At 41.6% G+C, this 23043-nt stretch overlaps 1 protein-coding gene across 1 annotated transcript in view; it reads left to right on the top strand.

Annotated features, from left to right (window-relative positions):
• GRID1 (glutamate ionotropic receptor delta type subunit 1) overlaps nt 1–23043 on the top strand; it is a 658224-nt gene that overhangs the window by 285817 nt on the left and 349364 nt on the right. The window lies entirely within an intron of this gene.

The raw sequence follows: 23043 nt of genomic DNA, 5'->3' as shown, positions 1-23043 counted from the left end.
GCTGTGAAAACTAATTTTCAGCCAGACTGCAAGTTGCTTAGCAACACCTTATCAAGACAGCTGAAGTTTGATTCATCTCACAATTTTTCAGTAAAATATTAATAAACTGTTGACACTGATTGGCAGGGTTCATATACTGTATGCAAGGCAGTACACAACAAGAGTTCCTAAACCAGTCCTCTGTGATCTGCTTCTTTTCAAGTCTCTGTGTTGCTTGCTTTAAAAATTAATTTTCCGTATTGCCACATGTGTAATTTATTTCTTTACAGCATTTCCCTTACTTCTCCTTTCTGGACTGGATAGCATTGCAACCTATTCCTCACATGATAGGATTAGCATTTCCTCTGTGTCATAGGTACAGTCCACATGAAGAATTTATTTCTGGCGTGAAACTTCAGGTTTGATCTCTGTTGCCATGCTGAAGTGTTTGGAGAGCAGAAACTTCTGACCTGAGGTCCAAACTAAATGAGATGTCGTTCATGTAATAATGAGCCAGTTTAGCTTGTGGCTTTAAAAAAAGTGAGTAGAAGGCACAGAGAGGGAGTAATCCAAATCAGAACCCAGGAGACTTTAACCTTTTTACCTCTCTGAGGCCCTGACCTGAGTTGCTGCTCTCCTCCATGCTGGAAGAAAAGCTTCCATTAGCACAAAAGGGAGGTTTTCTTTCGATGTGAACAGCTGATACAGAGTTTCCCCAATCCGGATCAGGAATACAGTCTGTAAGGCAAATTAGCATCTTCACAGGCTGCCCAAAAGCAGAGCAGGGGAACTGCTTCCCTCTTATGATTGATGCAACCAATCATTGTGACTGATGGGTGAGAAAAAGGCAGATGATTGGCTCTGCCTACATGGTTGCACCATTCACTTTTAGTTGAGGTACATAACTGTGCCCATGCATGGAAGGGACTTTACCAAAAGCAAGTTCAAGCTTAGGAAAGATCTGGGCATGGGGCTGGGTGTGTGTGAGATACATGCCAAACAGATGCCAAAGCCAGCCAATGGTAGAATCCCAAAGCTCACTCTGAAAGTTAGGCATGGAAACAAGACAGATGTCCTCATCAGGACCAAAGCACTCCTGGGCTGGAAGGTGGAAAGCAAATAGTGAAGTGGAGCTGGGAATAAAAATCACATGCACACTATCATGGACCTGCTCTCATAAGGAGATTTGAGCGCCTTATCTGCAGGTTCTTCTCCATGGTAGATGGGAGAGAAAAAGATATGGCTGCCGCTGAAGAGGTGATGTTTCTTAACAATCAGCACTTAATTAGGCATTTTATTAATCTGATTTAAGATGCACTATGGTATAGGAAGATGAACTGGGTGTGAAAAGCCCCCTTGGCACCTTCTGCTGTTTCCTGAATAAAAACAAGTCTTGCATTACTCATGGCATCTAATTTCTAGAGCACTGATATTTTGCAAACGTATCTGAAAAGGGGGCTCTCAGTTTCGCACACTGCAGAAAACCTGGTTGCTGTTGTTGGGGAGCGTGGTGAACAAATCACAACAGAAAGGGGCACAACAATTATTCTTAAGGCCACATATATTCTTAAGGCCACATTGGGCTCAAAGAAGTCTGTTTGTAGCAGCAGTAGTGGATACCCTACTGCTGTCCCTGGAAGCCTGTCTGAGACCATCTGATAAAGATGATCTGTTTTTGTTTTGTTCTAACTAAAATAGCTAACATACACCCTTATTTTATTTTTTTAATTTCGTTTGTGGTGTGGTGACCTTGTACAAGCAACTGACAATTGTTTTGGTTTATTTTATGTATTTATTTCATAAAAAACTTGTATTCTTATTTTAAGTGTGGGCAGGGGGAACATTTCACATTAAAACTCAAACTTATAATCATTAAATTCTGCTAAAAATATAAACTGCATTTTTTTAAAAAAAGATCTGCACAAATACTTCATTTGGGGGGAAAGAACTGCATGTACATGTGCTTTTGCCGCATTGTGAAGGAACTATTGAATAAGCAGATGAAGAGAGTATTCAGAGCTGAGAGAAACGTGTTTTATATATAGTAAACACAGATTACAAAGTGCCTGATTTTGCCAACATTATGCTTTTGTTATGCTGTGTGGCAAAGCTTCTGCATAATTAAGAGTGGGGTGGAGGGGCAGAGAACCTTTTAGAACCAAAATGGATCCATTATTAGGAAATGCAAAGATGCATTTAAATGACAAGTTTGTGAATTAAAACCAGTTTTGTAGGCATTGTGGCCCTGTCCCAATTTAAAGTGAAGGGAAATATGAAATCCACCATTTCAAGTTAGGCACTGGATCCAATTTTGCAAAAATAGATATGAGAATGCCTCACTGAAATAGTAGAACATGTTCCAGTTCTGATTCACTTCTGTTCCATTAATTTCAGTGGGGCATATAAGTCCAATCCTTTGAATGCTTTATATTCAGAAGCGAATCCAACTGAATTCAATGTGTTCTTTGGAAATGAGGCATAAGATTGTGGCCCTAGTCCCTACTGATTGCTACAGAAATGTTTGGAGACTAGATTATTTTTCTATGTAGAATAATCATGCAAATCCACTCTATTGAATTAATTCCCATTTCTATAGGGAAAAAATCAGTCATTGGTGATGTAAGAAATGGCTGAGGAAAGAGGCAGACAAGAAGAGTAAAAAATTAAGGTGGATAGAAAGTATAAAACATGTCTTTATCTTAAAGATGTTTGAGAGGAGCAGGGGTATCATGACATTTCTTTGTAAGGTTTCCATTCCGTGCCAACTAAGCTGGGAGTAAAAAAGTTACATCTGAGTAGACACATATTATAGGATTGTGCTGTGGATGTTTGTAAAATGTTAGGCAGGTTGAAGGATGATACGGCTCTCTGTGCATCAATGACATCTCCATTTTGAGTTAATATGTGGTTAGATCAGTTAGATAAATATTGGAAGATTTTATATTTCAAGGAAGCACACAGTCCCATTGGTCATCAAATTGTATTTCTTCATTTTCCTCTGATAGATTATTCTTCAAGCATCATATATGCCAAGCTTTGATTAGGAGCAGTCTGGGTTTATTTAATCTATACATCTACTTGTGGCATGAAGACATGTTACATGACAAAGCTTGACTTGCGTCATGCCATCTTTAGACTATGACTTGGATCCCTTGGTATACTGTTTTCGTACAGTACAATATTCAAGTTGATACATTGATACAGGAATGGACCACCTTTAGTATACGGTACAGCATTTCTAAATGCTTTCCTGCAACAGTGCAAATTCAATTCTGATCAAACTTTCCAAAACCCAGGGAAACAAACTTCCGGATGAAATCTGATAGGTGAGGCTGTGTGGAATCTTGAGAAAAAACAATGGAGTTTTAAATGCATGTTGCAAATGGGGATGCTGTGGTATTATGTGAAGTGAAAATATGACACTTTCTCTGGATTTGTATAGCTTGATCCCTGTTGCCTAGTAACTACTAAAAACCTGCCATCTGCCAGTAGTTCCTTAATTATTTGTCTTCTAGAATATGAGATATTGGATCTTTGCAGAAGTTCGCACGGGAGTTTCAGTGTAGTGCAAAATAGGAAGTATATGATGGAATATGGTAAACTAGGCAGTGTACTACAGAGGTTTGGTGCACAATCATATCACTCATATTTACTGTATCACCTCAAGATCAGCTATTGATTCCCCCATGTCACATTGCAGAGGTAGGCGATATGTCTGTGCTACTAGTACAGGATGTTTTGCTGGGAGCTGGTATGCTTAATGTCAGCACACCTCAAATATTCATTTGTTTTTCTAACCCTCTCTTCCTTTTAGAAAGCATAGAGCATGTTAGCTACATAGGACTGCCAGTGGTCTTCTGTCTAGGCACTCAATTAGGTCCACAAAAAGGAAAGACAAACCTGTTCCAGCTTTTCTCACTTTTCTAGTTTTCCAAGCATCAGTTTGCCACATGTCCACATAATTTGCAATATAAAAATATATAAATAATAATAATTTGTCAACATTTTACTGCACAATTCTTCTAATGCACACATTTCCCTTAGCAACTTTGCCTATTAGCTACACGTTTGCAAGCAGTTTCCCTCAGCATAACGCATATATCAGGCATGCCCAACAGGTCGATCGCGATCTACATTAAAAAAGCTCAACAACTTTGGCTCCCCCCCCCATGGGTATTTTTATACTGTGAGTAGATTGTATTCTCTTGGGAGTTGGACGTGCCTGACATATATAAACTAATATAAACATTTTCGTGCATACTTTCTGCTAGTACAGTGATACTTCGGAGGTCGAACAGAACCTGTTTCGAAAGTCTGTTTGACTTCCAAAACATTCAGGAACCAAGGCGCAGCTTCCGATTGGCTGCAGGAAGCTCCTGCAGTTCAGGTTCCAAAGAACATTCGCAAACTGGAACAATCACTTCTGGATTTGCGATGTTCGGGAGTCAAAACATTCAACTGGCAAGGCATTCGACTTCTGAAATACGACTGTATATCATTCATTGACACCTTTTTGGGGGGGGGGAGGTTGGGGAACTGCATCACAAAATTTCTGTGAATTTTGAAGCACTCCCATGTTTCAGTTTGCATATTGTTCTGGGATGTGCAAATGTAAAGGTAAAGGTAAAGGGACCCCTCACCATTAGGTCCAGTCGTGACCGACTCTGGGATTGCGGCGCTCATCTCGTGTTGTTGGCCAAGGGAGCTGGCCTACAGCTTCCAGGTCATATGCAAAGAAAACCGAATCACTTCCCCGTCCCTAGCCTACATTTGGTTAGTTTCAGTGGATTCCCCTAGATCATTTAACTGTAGCCTTCTTTCATTTGCTTCCTTCACACTTATATATAGGTTGTGGGTGGAATACTAATAAGGGCAACAACATGATTTTAAACCTTTATTTCTGACACATTCTCATAGCTTTACTGTAAGCTTTTGCCTCTGTTTTTTCTTTAATGCATTTGTAGCTGTCTGGAAAAGGAAAAAGAACCCTTCTCCCCACGCCCTCGTTCTGTGTTGAGTTTTGTTACGTTGTCAGTTTTCTTTTAAAAAAAAATATCTTCTGACTTCTAATTGAACAAATTTGATCCGGAAGCCATTGTGCAAATGGTATTATGCATTTCATTTTTATTCCCGGTTTCTTGTAACTGCAACAGCACTCTGCGTAATTAGGTTACTTAATTTAAATGTGGATTTTCTCATTCCTGTATTTTTATTTAGCAATGCTCACGTAACATTAAAAATGTAATTGAGGTAGTTGGAATCTGAGTGAAAATGTTACAGATAAATTGATTCTAGTATGTACCTTTTTTGTGATTGGCTGGAAACATACAAGCAAAGACTGAGTTATAAACTCCCGACAAATATATGAGAAATTTCCTCCCTTTCATTGGAGAGCACAGTCCTTCAACTCTGAATATTGCTGAAGGAAATGTGGTATAGTTGTTTAAAATATTAGACAGGAACCAGAGAGACCTGAGTTTGAATGTGTAGTCACAACATGAGCTTTGGACACTCACTGTCTTTCAGCCTGTTATCTCAGAAGGCTGTTATGAAGACACTATGTACAGTGTCTTGGTTTCTTGAAGGAAGGGCTGGGTAGAAATGTGAGGAAAAAATAACATTGGAGAGTGGGGACTGTAGCTCAATGGGGGAGTCCATTCTTTGCATGCAAAAGGTCCCAGATCTGCTGCCAGTGGTGGTAGGAAGTGTGGATTCAGTTTCCACATCAGATGCCCCCAAAGGACCAAGGCCATGTCCACATGGGGATATCAGGACCAGTGAGCTGTCTACCTGAGGCAATTCTACCCAACTATGACCAAATGAGGGAAAATATAGGGAGAGCCGCTGCATCAACAAGGAAGCGCATTTCTTTACACCAACAGAGTTTCTGGTTCAAGTTTGTTTGCTGTTAGCAATAAAGAGACCCCATTTTCACTGCACTTCACTGGTTATTGGTTGCTTTCACATTTGCCCAAGATTACATTGGACTAGATGACCCTCAGGGTCCCTTCCAACTCTACAGTTCTGAGGTTCTATGCCTTGCAATTCTCTATTTTGTATTTCTTGGGTTGGCCCACCCACAACTTCACAGGGGATGGGTCCGAGGTAAAACAAGACTACTCTTTTTTCCTGGGAAAGGAGGTCACTACCCTAACTTCATGAGTGGGGCAAGAACTGTGTACAGCAGGGCTTCCCAAACTTGGGTCTCGGGGGTACCTTTCCCATCATCTCTGAACACTGGTCCTGCTAGCTAGGGATGATGGGAGTTGTAGTCCGAGTGTGGGAAACCCTGATGCAGAGTCATTTTGACAGCAAGACTGAATCAGTTTTCACATTACATGAATGGCATCATTGTTGCTTATGTCTTCCCTTGGCACTCTGCCCATGTCACTCAAGTAATGTTAGAATGAGAGAGGAACAGACAACGCCCTGTGCCAGTGTTCTCATTGGGAATGGAACATGCCGGTGTGGAAAGTAACCTACACTATTAGTTGCCTCCCACCTTTTTGACTCTAACATTACTGGAGTGGCATTACTGCTGCTTCCATCGTTAAAGAACTAGCCTCCGGACACATATATTTGACTGGCTCCTCACTGGATCCCCTAAGCCTATTAATAAAACCCTTTATAAAATTCCGATGCAGAGGGACACACCTCAAAGGCATCATCAACTGTATTAGCATGCACTATAAATACACTTTCAGAGAAGAGGGATATTATCTGGGTTAGTTTAAATTCAGAACTGCAGTGTTATTAGACAGAACAATTTACTTAACACTCAGGAACCAGGAAATGACAATGTTAATTGCCTTCAAATGTAAGATCATAATTCAGTTTATTCTGAAAAATACACGTTGATCTTTTAAAGAGTGTAATGAACTCTGTGGAGATGGATATCCAGCGCACTTATTCTGAATATGCGAGAGCTGAAAAATAATAACAGCAGCAAACCAGTGTACATAAGGTGAAATTATATATCCTCTGCGGTTCATCTGTAAAGGGATGAGAGGGCGAGAGGCAATGTACGAAATGGCAAATGGCGAAAAAAAGCAGCTATAGTAAAATAGTAATCATGTCATTTCATGGAACGATTAAGCAAAAATTGTGTTTGAAAGGGGGCAGAAAAGCAAACTTTGGTCTGGTTATAAGGCAGGTATCATCAGCTCAGTGCCCTTTGTATGTTTGGTCCTTTATTTATTCATTATATTTATAATCTACACAGAGGGCAATAAGGTTGGGCATTTGCTGGGACCGTCACACCCAAAGAGTCTCTCTGTTTCTAAGTCCAAGCCTCTCCCCATGGAAAATGATGCCCAACTGGCTGCAGATAGGAGGAAGAAGAGGAGTCACCATTTCCACCACAGTGTGAACGCATGACATCACACGCACATGCCTGCATGTAGTGTGTGTGTGTGACGTCACACGTCTGCGTTGCATCAGTGGGCACCCACAATCCTAAGGGTGAGATGGCACCCCTGTAAAGTATCTGAGGAGGTTGGGAATGGTGTGAGAGAATTACTGGCTTGTGTGTCACACAAAATATAGGCCCAGGAACTTCCAGAATCCTTGCAGTAGTGCTGCTAGGGAAACCTTATGTAATTTATATTTAAACCTCAAGCCTCAATGCTGCAGCTGCTTGCCTTGCCACTATCACTTCATTAACTTCTGTTTCTTGATTAAATCAAGCAAACTCAAAGCTAACAATCATCTTACAGGATGCCCAGCACAGTTCCTGATGCCTTTGTCTTAAGTCCCCTGTCAGAGATTTTGGGTAGGGTGGAGTGCATACCAACCTTAATCTATAAAAGCTTGCTTATTTTCAAGTGCCGAGTGTCAGCTACAGCTGAGTCCTCAGATTGGCCCAGTTCAAAAAATGAATTTAGCTAGGCATCGGTTTATTGTACAGTATAAAAAGGATGGCTTTCTCAACACCACATTAAGTGCTGTGGGTTAAACCACAGAGCCTAGGGCTTGCCGATCGGAAGGTCGGCGGTTTGAATCCCCGCGACGGGGTGAGCTCCCGTTGCTCGGTCCCAGCTCCTGCCAACCTAGCAGTTTGAAAGCACGTCAAAGTGCAAGTTGATAAATAGGTACCACTCTGGTGGGAAGGTAAACGGCGTTTCTGTGCGCTGCTCTGGTTCACCAGAAGCGGTTTTGTCATGCTGGCCACATGACCTGGAAGCTGTACACCGGCTCCCTCGGCCAGTAACGCGAGATGAGCGCCGCAACCCCAGAGTTGGTCACGACTGCACCTAATGGTCAGGGGTCCCTTTACCTTTACCTTTATAAAGAGTGTTATAGGGAATCTTGGAGACATAAGCTTTTGCCATTAAAACATCACACGCGCATGCATGCACGCACGCACACACACACACACAAATTGTATGTTCTTCACTGGCCAGTTTAATAATAATAATAATAATAATAATAATAATAATAATAATAATAAATTATATGCTTCCCACCTGACTGGGTTGCCCCAGCCACTCTAGGTGGCTCCCAACCAAAAATAGTAAAAACATAATACAACATCAACCAATAAAAACTTCCCTGAGCTGTTTACCTGTTTGACATCTGCTGGGAGGGCGTTCCACAGGGCGGGCACAACTGGGCGGGCCTGGTTACATAATAAACAAAGTGGTTACATAATGAAAAGATACACTTAATAAAATCAACCAAAATAACATGAAAACCCCATCAGACAGCATTAAAATGTTTGACTTATTTTACATGGTTGGATACCACAGCATTTAACAGAATTTTCTTTCGTGTCTTCAAATTCCATGCAACCATCTCAAATCCGGCTACTCACTAAGCAACAAAAATTGATTGCCAGAGAGAGAGAGAGAGAGATTGGGGCGGGATCAGAAACATTCTAGATAAGTCATTTGAATTGACATAATTAGCCAGCCATAATAATGCATTCCTTTGATATACGTGGAGGGAAACAATAAATAATGGGTCAGATCCTTTCCTACCTATATAGCACAGGTGCATAGGTTGTGTTCCTGTGGAATCACCCTTCCAAATCCTGGTTTGGCTCTAAACTTCTACTTGTATGAGCAGAAGGTCCACCTGCTCACAGAGGTGACTCTCATTGTCTCCCACCCCACATGCCATTCTGAAAGGGTGGAAGGGGCTGGAGTCAACATCTCCCCACCACCACACTCATGCAAGTAGTGGTAGGGTGGTGGACTCAAGTTACTTAAATCATGAGTACAAGATTCCACAGCATGTGACAACCTGAATCATATATGGTGAAAATAGTGACTCCTATATCAAATCCATATCTCATCGGAACACCTCCTCACTTATTTCTGATAAATCTTTGAGCCTGATCAGTTTCCAAGTCCCAGAAGTCTATACCATGCTTCAACATTTTGTTTTCATACTGTTTCAGCCAACTGTGCTGACTACCAGACTTTGCCTGCTCCATAAAACATTTCTGGAAGCCCATTATCCTCCATTCGGAGCAACTTGGAATAATGCATAAAGACGGCTAACAAAATACATAAATCAAAAGGCATTAAGCTAACCTGTCCTTATGTGAGCTGCTGGGGTATCAAGTAGTAGACTTAGCAAAGATTTTAAGAACATGCTCTGTAGGTTCTAGTTTTTTAAATCACAATGAGGCTCAGACTTCTGCTGCATATGGTAATTGTTCGAAAACTTTTAGCTGCAAAAATCAAAATTGCTGAGCTGTTGATATTTCCTCTTTTGTTCCTTCTTCCAAAGCCTAAAACTGTCGGGGAGGATCTCAGTATTTTCTGCACAGCAGCAGCTACATGATGTTTCTATGTGCTCTTTCCAGAGAACCAGGCTTCTTGGTAATTGAAGATCTGAATCTGTCCCAAGATTTGTCCATCACATGTTCTTTCGTAGCACAAAGGACGTGTTCCAGCAGTCCTTACCTTTGTTTTGACATAGGTGACATCAAGCCATAGTGCCAAAAGCTTTCAAAAGATGTTTCAACCATGAAAAATGCAACCATATCAGCAACATGTAAATTGACAGAGACATTTTTCTAAACAAGACTGAGGCTGGAAAGGAAGCATTGTCCTATTAATCCTCAACTTTATTATTTCAAGTTTAAATAGGTAGGGAACCAGCAGTCAAACTTTTCAAACTCCCCTGGTAGTGAGGATTACTCTATAGAGTTGACTTTCCTGTCATGCTTGACTCTCTTTTTTTCAATTTTTAATTGTTTTTTATAGAAACATCTAATAAAAACAAAACACTACAAATAACAACAACCAAAAGAGAAAAACAACAACAACAACAACAACAACAACAAAACAAAACATACAAAATTTCATATTCTTAACCTCTTATCTACTCATTGTACTACGACTTCCTCGGATCCTCCTTACTGCGATTCACTGCTAATCCACTTTAGCAATTTCAACTTCATAATCCTTTTATCCTTATATAAATTGTACTTATTTTTAATTCCTAACAAAACCATTATCTATCGTATTTCATATTTTCCTTTACCACCAAGCCAGATCTTAAACTACAGCATTGTATATACCTCAAAATCCATTTCTTACTATTTAATTACAATACTATTCTTCTTCAGATAAACTTTAAAATTCTTCCAAACTTCTTCCACCAATTTTTCTCCCTGGTCACGAAGCCTCCCCGTCAGATCAGCTAATTCCATATATTTCATCATTTTCACCTACCACTCTTCTACCGTCGGTATTGCATGTGTTTTCCAATATTTTGCTATCAAAATTCTAAATGCTGTTGTGGCATTTAAAAAGAATGTGGTGTCCTTTTTGGGTATTCATGCTTGACTCCTGAGTCTGTATATGACATTCTTATACGTATTTGTGTTTCTTATTTTAACCTACAATATATCATGGCCGATCCTATCAAGCACCGGAGTAAAAAGTACAAAAACTACAAACAGTTTGTCTTGGAGGGGCTTTTAATAACAATTATTATTATTATTATTATTATTATTATTATTATTATTAATTTATTTTATTTATACCCTGCCCTCCCCAGTCAAAACCATATATATTTGTTTATCATATGATATAATATGTAAGTCTGATCTGCTGTACTTTTAATCTTTCAGAAACCCTCCTTTTCTTTTGGAGTAATCTCACTGGGAGTTTAATTTTTCTCTGATTGTAAACACACACACACACACACTTTTATTTGGGCAAATGGACTCATATTTCAACTTATATGTTTATTTCTAGATAAACAGTGACTGAAATGCACTTAACAAAGGACTCAATTTTTGTGCAAATTTAATGTAAATATAAGAGATTAAGTGCAAGGATAGGTCTATACAGGTTATCCATAAGAATTAAATGTTAATTTCTAAAGATCTTCAATGACCCCTAATATAACACGCTCCTGATACTTTGCTCATGCATTTCCTCCTTATTCTTTATTCTTGTTAGTATGAATAAGAAAATCATATTGAACAGTAAGCTGCACCTTATCTTAACTGCTGTATTAAGATAAAGTAATTATTGCATTGTTAAATGAAAGTTTTCCCTCCGTTGGGGTTGTTTCCCCCCCATTCACTTTAATTGGAGTCTAAATGACACTAATGTCTTTTTAATAGAGCCCTCAAATTAAAACAAAAGAAAAACCACACACAGGGACAACAAGAAGGGACTTGAAACCCCATAAGAAAACCCTTATTGTAACACTCGGGGTATGAATTGACACTAGTTAGAGGAATAGTTTTAGGTAATTTTGTACCCATTTGGGGAAATGAGACTCCAAATGCCTAGGAGGATTGTGAACTGTACGTGGCTTTTTTTGGGGGGGGGGGTGTGGCAGTCACATGTTGTAACTTAGGTATAGTTTGATGGTTCATCTCATCTCTACTGGGCTCAGGCCCAGTCATAGCCCAGATGGGTGATTTGTCAATCCTCTGTGAACCAGTATCGTGCTACTGTACTTGGGTGTGTGGCCAACAGATTGTGTGTATTATAACAACAACAACAACAACAACCTGGGAGACCAGGATTCAGCTCTCCACTCAGCTATGAAACACACTGGGTGATCTTGACTTAGGCCAAACCCTGACTCTCAAACTTAACTTACCTCTCAGGGTTGTTGTGAGAATAAAAGGAACCTTGTATGTCACCTTGAGCTCCTTAGAGGAATCATGGCACATAAATATAATAATACAGTTGTACCTTGGAAGTCAAACATCCAAAAACCAAAATGCTGCTTCTGATTGGCTGCAGGAAGCTCCTACAGCCAATCAGAAGCCGCAGAAGCCCTGTCAGACGTTCGGCTTCCAAAAATAGTTTGCAAACTGGAACACTCACTTCCGGGTTTGCAGCGTCCGGGAGCCAAAACGTTTGAGAACTAGGTTGTTAGAAAACCAAGGTACGACTGTAAACAAAATGAAAGTACAGGCCTCCCCTACTGTAGACATTGCAAAGCATTCAGGAGGCATAACAATGCCCTTTTGCAAATCTTAAGATTTATGATAAACAAGACCCCATGATTTCAGGTGTGTGATCAGAAAAGGATCAAAATAAAAGCTGTCCTTTCATTCCCTGTTACTCAGATTCCTTTCATTCCCTGTTATACAGATTAAACACACATAAATTTAATACATTTACTTAGCCTATGCAGTTGTAATAAAAATGTAATAGGTGAAATACAGAGAGCCGCTGTTTTATGTCCTCACTTATGCTGCATAGCATTTCATACCGGGGTTGTCCCATTGAAGTCAACGGCCCATATCTTTTGCTGTTCTAAATCAGTGTCACTCCATTGACTTCATGCTCCTGTTGATTTACACTTGTTGGGAATCTGGCTGAGCAACTACTTGGTGTGAATAGACTATCACAGTCTGCTTCATTTGCAAACTTTTAATATGATATACACAAACATATTCAAGCAGCTTTTGCTTGGCTTTTTTATTTATTTAAAGAAGTAGCTATGTCATTTGTCATAATATGTAGAAGGAAAACTCAAAGCTGGTTTAATATATTTAACAAGGGAATTGACATATCCATGGTGAATTTCCCATCTCTTGGTCATATCTTCTAGCAGCGTTCTTCACCTTGAGTCCCCAGATGTTGTTGGACTACAAGTCCCATCAGCCCTAGCTGGCATAGCCAATGGTCAGGGGTGGTGGGACTTGAAGTCTAACTGCATCTGGGTACCCAAGGCTGAAGAAGATTCTAGAGACCAGCAGAACTGTGTATGTGAGTCAAGGCCATTGTATAGTCCAGGCATGTCCAACAGGTAGATAGTGATCTACCGGTAGATCTGGACGTCTGCGGTAGATCACTGGCAGATCACTGGCTCCCCCCAAAGAAGCTCAACAACTTTGGCTCCCCTAAAAAAGCTCAACAACTTTGCCCTGCACCCCCCAAAATGTGGCTTTGCTCCTCCCTAAAAAGCTCAACAACAACTTCGACCTGAACCCCCACCCCCAAAACAGGGCTTTCCTTCATAAAAAAAGCTCAACAGCTTTGACCTGAACCCCCCCCCCCAAAAAAGGGGGATAGATCAACACCAGTTTTTACCTCTGTGAGTAGATCTCAGTCTCTTGGGAGTTGGCCACCCCTGGAATAGTCAATATGAGTATGACAAGACAAATTTCCACCCTGGTTCCCTTTATGACCTCAATTTAGGCTGCCAGCCTAGGAGGAAGACCATCTGGCCTGACACAGTGTGCACTAATCCTCTCCTTTCTGTTGTGATGATTCTTTTTGGTCTTCTGGGGCAAGGCCTATGAGATTTCTAAGCTGAAAGCCTTTCTCATGATTGCTAATGTGATTTTGGGTGGGCACACAGAGATCTCATAAAGAACTGTGAGACCCATAGCCCTGCAATTTAGGCATTTCAATTTAGACATTTATGAAGTCTTATACCAAGTCAGGTCCCTACTGGAGATGCCAGTCAGAGTTTGAACCAGGGACCTTTTTCAAACAAAGGTGTTCCACCACTGAGCTACAACCTTTCTTCAAAAAAGGGGAAAGGTTTCCCAGTTCAGGAGTCTCTCTCATTGATGGAGGACCTCATGGCCCTATTGAGTTTTTCCTGCCATATTAAAGTCTCCCTTCCCTGGAACCCACTGTTGTTAGTCAGTGCTCCCTTTTTATTCTCCTATGATTCAAAACTGCACTTTAGAACGCCTTAAAGCTTTATGTATTTGTTTAAAAGGAACTTTCAGAAAATAAGTTATTCTGGAAGTGACAGTCTTCTGCATGGACGATGCTTCTCCTTCTATCAAACTGCTTCCTGATTTGAACGCTGCAATATTCAAGCCCACTGGAAACGCAGTCTGCGTGACTGAGTTTCAGTGGGGAGTATTCTAATATGAACAGCATTATTGCAGCATTAGTTTTAAATTGAAGCACTACATTACTTCTCCATGCAAAGTGAGTAAATGAATTAAGTCTAATTGCCGGGAAAATATACTAAAATGAGCAGTTGCCTGAATTCAGGCTATATTGTTTTTATGTTTGTGACTCTCCATTTAACATGGAAATAGAACCCAGGGCAGAGTTATGCAAGTAAGAACACAAGAAGAGCCTGCTGAATCAGGCCAATGGACCATCTAGTCCAGCGTCCTGATCTCACTGTGGCTGTCCTGGTACTTATGGACATGCGTGCAACAGCACTCTGCCCATCTGGGAATCTCAGCAACTGGTGTCAGAGCAGTGGGTTCCCAGTGCCTGGAGTCATGCAGAGTGTGGGGGAGGAGGGAGGGAAACAGATGGAATACACATGCACATCCAATTGCCTAATGGCGTCTGCATCACCCTGGAGATTGCAGCCACATAGATGAGAAAAGAAGAGTCGTTCTGTTGTCTGGAGAGGTCACTTCCTGGTTTGCATGGAGAAGCCATTTCCAACAGCCCAGCGACAGAAGCACACAGCTGTATTGAGGCAGCACTGGGTGTTGGAATTTTGCGCCCCTAACAATTTTGCGCCCGGGGTAACTGCCCCTGTGGCCTCTTCCACACTATGCCACTGGTTCAGAGGAGGGAGGCCCGACTCTTTTCTCAATGCTTTTCACTGAGCCCTGTGAGACATTGTAAACTCCAGCCTAGGACACTATTGGGAGGGACCAAAACTTGCCTTAGCTGCTCCCAAGTGATGCCTCCAACTTTACTTTCTCCCTCTAAAATGGTTGGGTGCCATCAACACCAATGGAGGAAATAATAGCAATAAATCAATGCACATCGGGATAATGCTGCAGTCATGTGAACTGGACTCCTAACAGAGATACTCTGTACACCCCAGGAGGAGTACCTGCATTATACAGGCCCATGCGCCACATGTGTCCCATTCTTCATCATGATAGGCATTTCACCACCGCTGGTCCATTTTTGCCAATGTGCTTCATGTACGTCTGAATTTCTGAGGGCTGGTGACTTACATGTGTGAGTGCACTGTGGCACATACAGTGTCACAGGCAGAACTTTTCTATCCTCTGACATCACCATGAATGGGATCAGCTCACATCTTCAACCTTCAGTCATCAAGTGTAGCAAAAACTAGAGAAGTACAGTATATGTAGGAATGGACATGCTTAAAAAAGGCTACCTCCTAACTGTTTAGCTGGAACTATTTTGTTCTGCTGAGATTAGGAGGAGAGTGCAAGGGATGTACATTGTTCTTAATGCAACTAACCTCCAGCATTTACTGTTTCCCCTCTCTCTGGAAGAGAAATTTGATGGCTTTATTTATGCACCATAGCAATAATACAGATGTGAGCTAGATGTTCTACTGCAGCTGCAGAGTAGTAGGCAGACATGGAACTACTAGGGTTGTAGTTCCATCCAGATTTGCTTGATGTGGTTTCTGAAGTCACGAAGAGAAGCCTCTTCTTCAGCCACTCACCATAAAAATGAGATCTGTGCTTATAGAGCTGGAAAGCAAAAAGGAGTGAGATACAGACTGTGATGAATGGGGTAGGGGAACTAAAGATAGAGAGACACCTTTTAATTATTTAATTCCAGAGTACATTCCAACAAAATGTGGTGAGCCTCTAGACGGTAAACTCATTGCAAATCAATAGGACTCCTGCTGATCTAAGTGCTGTAGGCATTTTGGCCCACAGATTGTAAAGATGACCTCAGTCATTATGGAGTTGAACAAACCCCAGTCTATTTTTCAAATTACTACATTGTAACAACAGCAGGGTCCTGTAGATAAGAGGCATGATTATACTTGCCTTTAATCTTCTCTTGTTCTACAAATGTGTGGCTTTTTAATACTGAGAATCAGTGTCTTCTTCATATATGTTTCAGGTAACAGAAAAGTTGTGGGTTTTCCTGCAGAGATGTTAATTAATTCCAAATCCTGACAACTTGCTTAAATCAGTGCAATGTGGAAAGCAGTGTGAGACAAATCTAACCACAGTATAGGATGCCCTCCCCTAACATATGTTTTTAAATTAGGGTGGGGTTTACCCATACTTACCTTTCCTCTGTTCTTTCCTGACATGGTTCACAATTTAAAGCTTTTTGTCTGAGCACCCATTTTTTTGTTCTGGAACTTACTCTTTGAAGCTCAGTCAGAGCAAAAGTCAATCCATGGAAAACCTGAACTGACATTTGCTCTGATTCAGCTTTAAAGAGTGGGTTTTTGTTGGGTAAGCTCAGGCGGGGGGTGGGACCCACTTGGACACAGAGCATTAAAGGGCACACTTCTGACTGGAAAAAGCAGGGCAAAATATGTGTGGATAAACCCCAGATTAGTATGATGGCCAATAGATTAGCAAGGGTTTCTTGCTCCCTAAAGTTAAAGGTAAAGGACCCCTGAAAGTTAAGTCCAGTCACAGACGACTCTGGGGTTGCAGCACTCATCTCGCTTTACAGGCCAAGGGAGCCACAGACAGTTTTTCTGGGTCATGTGACCAGCATGACTAAGCCACTTCTGGCACAACGAAACCAGAGCAGCACACAGAAACGCCGTTTACCTTCCCGCCGGAGCAGCACTTTTTGGCATGCTTTCAAACTGCTAGGTTGGCAGGAGCTGGGACCGAGCAACAGGAGCTCACTCCACTGCGGGGATTCGAACTGCCAACCTTCTGATCGGCAAGCCCTAGGCTCTGTGGTTTAACCCACAGCACCACCCGCGTCCCTTACTTCTTTATATGGGGCACCAAATATGACAGATGGGCAGGGCCACCAACTGTCTGGACTGATTCCCTTTTATGTTTGGAGGCCAGGGCACAGGTTTGTAAGATAAGATAAGATAAGATATCTTTATTGTCATTGTCCCCTTGCGGGAACAACGAAATTACTCGGTTGCTACATCCACTCTGATAAAGCATTCCGCATAATCCAAAATTATTGTCTAACTGCTTCCAGGGTTTTTGTCCATGGGTGTCTGGTACCCAAGAGGAAACAGGTAATTCCTGTGACACAACAATTCTTCAACACTTGTGAATGCATCCCTTGGAGGAAAACAGTTAATTTACGAATTGGTTATGAAATAGTGATGCTCAGTTTAGTTCTGCCCCCCAAAGGAATGAATTGTGCAGATGCTGTGATCCCTACATCTGGATTCTAAATACTTCTGCAAAGGCCAGATAGCAACAATTGAACTGAGTTATTTTTAAAGCAATTCTGTTTCAGAACAAGAGGGCGACAGTAACAATTAAGGGGCATAATCTTGTTTTCCGGAATGAAAACAGTACCCATTAATAGAAAAAAAAAGTTGATAAATAAGAGCTGCTTTGCAGCATTAATCTGCAGTGTTAACCTGCTGCTTAAATCCGTCTTCCCCACCCTGGTGCCGTACAGCATGAGCAGTGGTCAGGATTGACAGGAGTTAATGCAAGGATATAAGAAGAGCCAGCTAGATCGTGCCAATGGCCCATCTACTCCAACATCCTGTTCTCAGAGTTGCTAATCATATGCTATGGAAAGCCCACAAGCAGGACTTGAGTGCAACATAACTCTGCACACCTGCAGTTCTCAGCAACTGGTGATCAAAGACGTATTGCCTCTGGCAGTGGAGAGAGAAGAACGTAGACATCATGGTCAGTAGCCACAAACCTTCTGATTGGCAAGCCCAAGAGGCTCAGTGGTTTAGACCACAGCGCCACCCGCATCCCCTCCCTCCGCATCTGGCTCACTACTGTTTAATAAAAGCAACAGCTAAATTGTGCAATAACGCAGAGATACATTTGTACATTTATAGGCAGGTCATTCCAGTGTATAACCTGCTCTTGGGGTACAGTTTGGTAACTGGCTTTGCCCCCTCCACCCATGCCCTCATTTTGTATCTGGTCCCAGCAGCTCTGCCACTATTTCACACCTGTCTTTGGTTGGTGGATCTCAGGTGTGTAGTTAATGAAGCACCTACCCCTGCAAGTAGATTCTGAAAGACTGGTGCCTGACCATCAGTTGTGTGGTGGTAAATTTTGAAGTGCAGGAGTTCACCATGACAGTACCTCTAGCCATGCCACAAAGGGGAGTCCAGAATGCAAGGAGATACGTTGATCTATACATCTCCCCCCCCCATCTCTCTAGTTCTCTCACTCTTCACAGCAATACATAATGTAATGCCCAGTTTATCAGGATCAGCTGACAGGAATAGAATATGAGTCCCTCTGTGCTAATCTGTCACAAACAATGGTAAAACTTGAAAGTCCTGTTATCACCTAACTCACTTGTCAGAGCAAGGAGTACCCATTAGTTACCCTCTGCCAGAGAATGTCATTGCTCCTGCTCTTTAAAAAGTCCTGGATTTCTCCCCCCACTCCCCTTGTTTAAATCACTTGAGCATAATCCACGCTCTGCATGTGATATGTATAATTTCTTCTTCTGTGACCAATGGGGAGCATTAAAGAACATAGTCCTGGGAGCGAGAAAGATACACACTCTATACAGAGACACTCTCTGTTCCATTTGCCCAGGCCCTGCATTGCAGGATCTATAGCATGATGATTAGACATGCCTTGCCTATTTCATTATCCCAGGCAGGATAAATGTTGGAAATAAGGATACAAAAAGAAGAGTCACGTAATAGCTATATGCACAGTATGTACAGATGTTTCCTCAGAAACTGCACATCTTTGGGCAGTGCCCAAGCTAGGCCCCTGCTGCTTTAATTTGAATTGTGACGTAGCATGTGGGGGCACAGGGGTGGTTGCCCTGGGCACAAAATTGTTTGGGGGCGCAAAATTTCAACATCCAGTGGTGTCTCAATACAGCTGTGTGCTTCCATCACTAGGGTCCATTGAAAACGGCTTTTCCATGCAAACCAGGAATTAACCTCTCCAGACAATGGAATGACTGTTGTTTTCTTATCTCTGCAGCTGCGATCTCCTGGGGGACATGGACACCATTAGGCAGTTCAATGCACATGCATACTCCAACTGTCCCCCCCCCCCAAACGTGGCCCTGCGTGCTGGCAACCCATGCTATGCCACTGATCATTTTTCAACAATTAAAAAACAGCATCTGTAAGGAGCTGTAGGGTTTTCAAATACTTGGCATATATTATCATGTTTCAGAATTATTGTCTCCATTTTAGAGAGTGGCTTATCTAAAGCCACTTGCTGATTTCATGGTAGAAGTGAAATTTGGACTTGGGGCTTTCTGATTATCCCCCACCCCAAAGCTTGCCAATGAGTGCATAGAAAAGTAAAATTGTGGCCAATTGGTTTCTGGACCTAGCATATGTGCAGGTTCTTGGAAGAAACTTGTTCTCCCAATTCCATTTCTAGCCTTTGATTCCAAATTTGTCCTGGGTGGCTCCTTCTTTTCTTTTCTTTTTTTTAAAGGCTTGCTGTGACTGGAACTACTCTCATTAACTCTAAATTCTGGTGTCAAGAGCAAAGAGTACAAAGTTAGCAGGAAGATTTGTAAGCCTGTCTTTATGGGTTTAACGCACATAATAAAGATGATAAAGAGACTTAATTTCACCAAGTCAGCAACTTCAATGCAGCAGTAAAAAAATAAACAACGTGGCAGGGTTAACGCAGGCAGGAAAGAGAGGGAATGCTGTCTTTCCTCTGTCTTTTAAGAATTAGAGTTGTTTTAAAAGTGTGTTTGTTGCCAATGTAAATTCGTTTTAAACAGTAACGTTTTGATCTGTGTTGCTCTTCCTTCTAATAAGCCCTTGCTTGTTAACAGTGCAGGGTAGCTTCCAACTAAGTTTAATTCAGGGCAGACACATTGAAATAAAGAAACATGATTAAGTAAAACTTAGTTGAATAACCTCCCAGATTATTTAGGCAAGCCCAAATCCCAACAGTGAGCAATGTTAATTTAGGAGGAGTTGGAATTGACTTAATATGGGGCTACTCCAGAACTGGTTTAATATCCCCCTATATTCATTACTTGTGCGAGAGGTTAGAGACTGGAGTGGGAGGATGCAGTCCCTGAAACAGAACACACACAACCCTCCAAAAGTAATTTATGAGGGCCAACTATATGCATTACTTTCCTAAGCAGGGCTTTTTTTTTTCAGCCGGAACACTCCGGAACTCAGTTCCGGCGCTTCTCTGGTGGACACATCTCTGGTGGGCCCCATTCATGGTGAGGTCTGGCACCTCTTTTTCTAGAAAAATAGCAATGGTCCTAAGTATAAAACATTAAAATCCCACCACCTTTCTAAATAAATGAATCCAAAGACTATTGGGGGGGGGGGAGAGAGAGAGATCAGGCCAAGAAGCATGCAGCTTTTCTGTCTGAAAACAAATATAGGAGATATTTAATGTAAGCATGGTTCACTCTTTCACAGTTGCATACTTTTGTAGTTCTCCCATGCATGCACACGGAAACTCATACCAAAATAAAAACTTAGTTGGTCTTTAAGGTGCTTCTGAAGGAATTTTTTTTTATTTTGTCAAATAAGGAGTGATTCAGTGATCTGATTATGCCTGAAGCAGATAATGCATCCAAATCGCCCATAGGAGGTCCCTAGTGAGGATGACTGCTGTGGTTCTGAGTTCTGTCAGGAAGCAGGCTCAATGCAGCTGTTCCAAGAGAGATGCAATAGGTGAGCTTTTTTTAAAAGGTGGCTGATTTTGCTGCATCTCAGTGTGGGCATTGTGAAGCATGTGCTCAGGTGCAGTGTGCTTTCCATTATAATTTGAAATGTCTGCCTCAGGTATCAGAAGCTTTAAATAGACTGTCCTAAGGTACTCAGGACCTGGCTGTTACGGGTTTTTGAAGGTCAAATTTACTACCTTTGACTAGTTTTCTAGAATGACCATTGCGAACCAACATGCCAGCCAAATTATCTTATCAAAATGTAGTTTAAGTACACACACTCTGATCCACATTGTACTTAGAAAAAACACCACTTTGTTGTATTGATATGAAATGATCACCCAGTGCTTTTTATAGGCAGATCTGACATTTTCTGGCTACCTGAGGGCATGCTTGGCATGTTTGGCATAGAAGGATGCTGTTGTGACACTATCGACCAGAGGACAGTGAAGCAAATTAATTGGTCGTTATTGTCATTATGTATGTGTGCAAAGTGCTAGTTGTTTACATTGGAAAAACAAAACTAATTATACGTCTGCTGTATAATATCAATACATATTCAAGTGCTGAAACTCCAAATAACAAAGAAGCACTTAGGGGAGATGTAATTTATTCTCTACTGGACAGAAATGGCAAAATTGGTTTCTTCTTATAATTTTTGCTGTCTTTTTTCAAATTGGGCTGCTGCACCTGAGAGTTTTCAAGGACCTGGCTGATAGTTAATTTATTAAAATGTAATCACATTCATGACCTGTAGTATAATTGAGCGCCTTTTGGAAAAGTAGGCTTCTGCAGAAAATCGTGAGTGTGTCGACTTATTAGGATGTGTTGTTTTTGGCCCACCTTTTTAAAGATTGCCTCAAACTGAAAGTTCCCAAGGAGGGATTTGAAGTGCCTTGGCTTGTACATTTTATAAGCAAATGCTAATAAAATTAGCATTTGGATATTGGTTAATAATGTGGTTTAGAGAATTGAAATTGGAAAGCTGGGAATATGTGCAGACAGCTCAAATACTAGTAATATAAAAATTAGTTAAATGATAACGTCTCTTTTGATCAATTAAAAAGATTTCCTCAATCAGGCAGCAAATTATTTTTCATCCATTTATTTATTTATTTTTACAAAAAAAGAGAGAGAAGACCGTTTATTAAGATCAGCTGGAGCTCCATGCTGCACCTTTTATAAGGTGTTTGGGTGGTGGGTCTGCAAGGCAGGTCTTCTCAGTTGCCAGCATTCCACACATCAGCATTGGTGATCACATGCTTGAGGTGGTAGACTATTTTGTCTACCTGAGTTCCCCCATAACCAGCGACCTCTCCATCGATGCTGAGCTGGCAAGACAGCTATTTAAATGGCTCGCCTTGCCAAAAGGGCATGGGAGAATGTGATACTAACGTCCAATACCAAGATTAAGGTCTACCAGGCTTGTGTGTTGAGCACACTGCTTTATAGAAGTGAGCCGTGGATATATATCTCACACAAATCTGTCTGCCAATGAGACTTTCCATGTAAAAAGGTAAAGGGACCCCTGACCATTAGGTCCAGTCGTGACTGACTCTGGGGTTGCGGTGCTCATCTCGCTTTATTTTGCTGAGGGAGCCAGCGTACAGCTTCCAGGCCATGTGACCAGCATGACTAAGCCACTTCTGGCGAACCAGAGCAGCACACGGAAACACCGTTTACCTTCCTGCTGTAGCGGTACCTATTTATCTACTTGCACTTTGACGTGCTTTCGAACTGCTAGGTTGGCAGGAGCTGGGACCGAGCAACGGGAGCTCACCCCGTCGCAGGGATTCGAACCGGCAACCTTCTGATCGGCAAGCCCTAGGCTCAATGGTTTAACCCACAGCGCCACCCGCATCCCAAATCTGTCTGCCAAGGAGACTACACAATTAGTAAAGGTGGAGGAGCCCTACCCATTTTTGCACCTTGCCTCCCAAACAGACACAGAAGCTATGACTTTAAGGATGGTGAACCTGTGGCCCTCCAGATGCTGTTGGACTTCACATCCCATCAGCCCCAGCCAGAATGGCTAGTGATCAGGGATGATGGTAGTTGTGGTTCAGCAACACCTAGAAAGCCACAGGTTCCCTGCTCCTGCTTTACA

This window comes from Zootoca vivipara, chromosome 5 (genome assembly GCF_963506605.1).
Source record: "Zootoca vivipara chromosome 5, rZooViv1.1, whole genome shotgun sequence".
NCBI lineage: Eukaryota > Metazoa > Chordata > Lepidosauria > Squamata > Lacertidae > Zootoca > Zootoca vivipara.
This window is presented reverse-complemented; position numbering and strand designations above follow the sequence as displayed.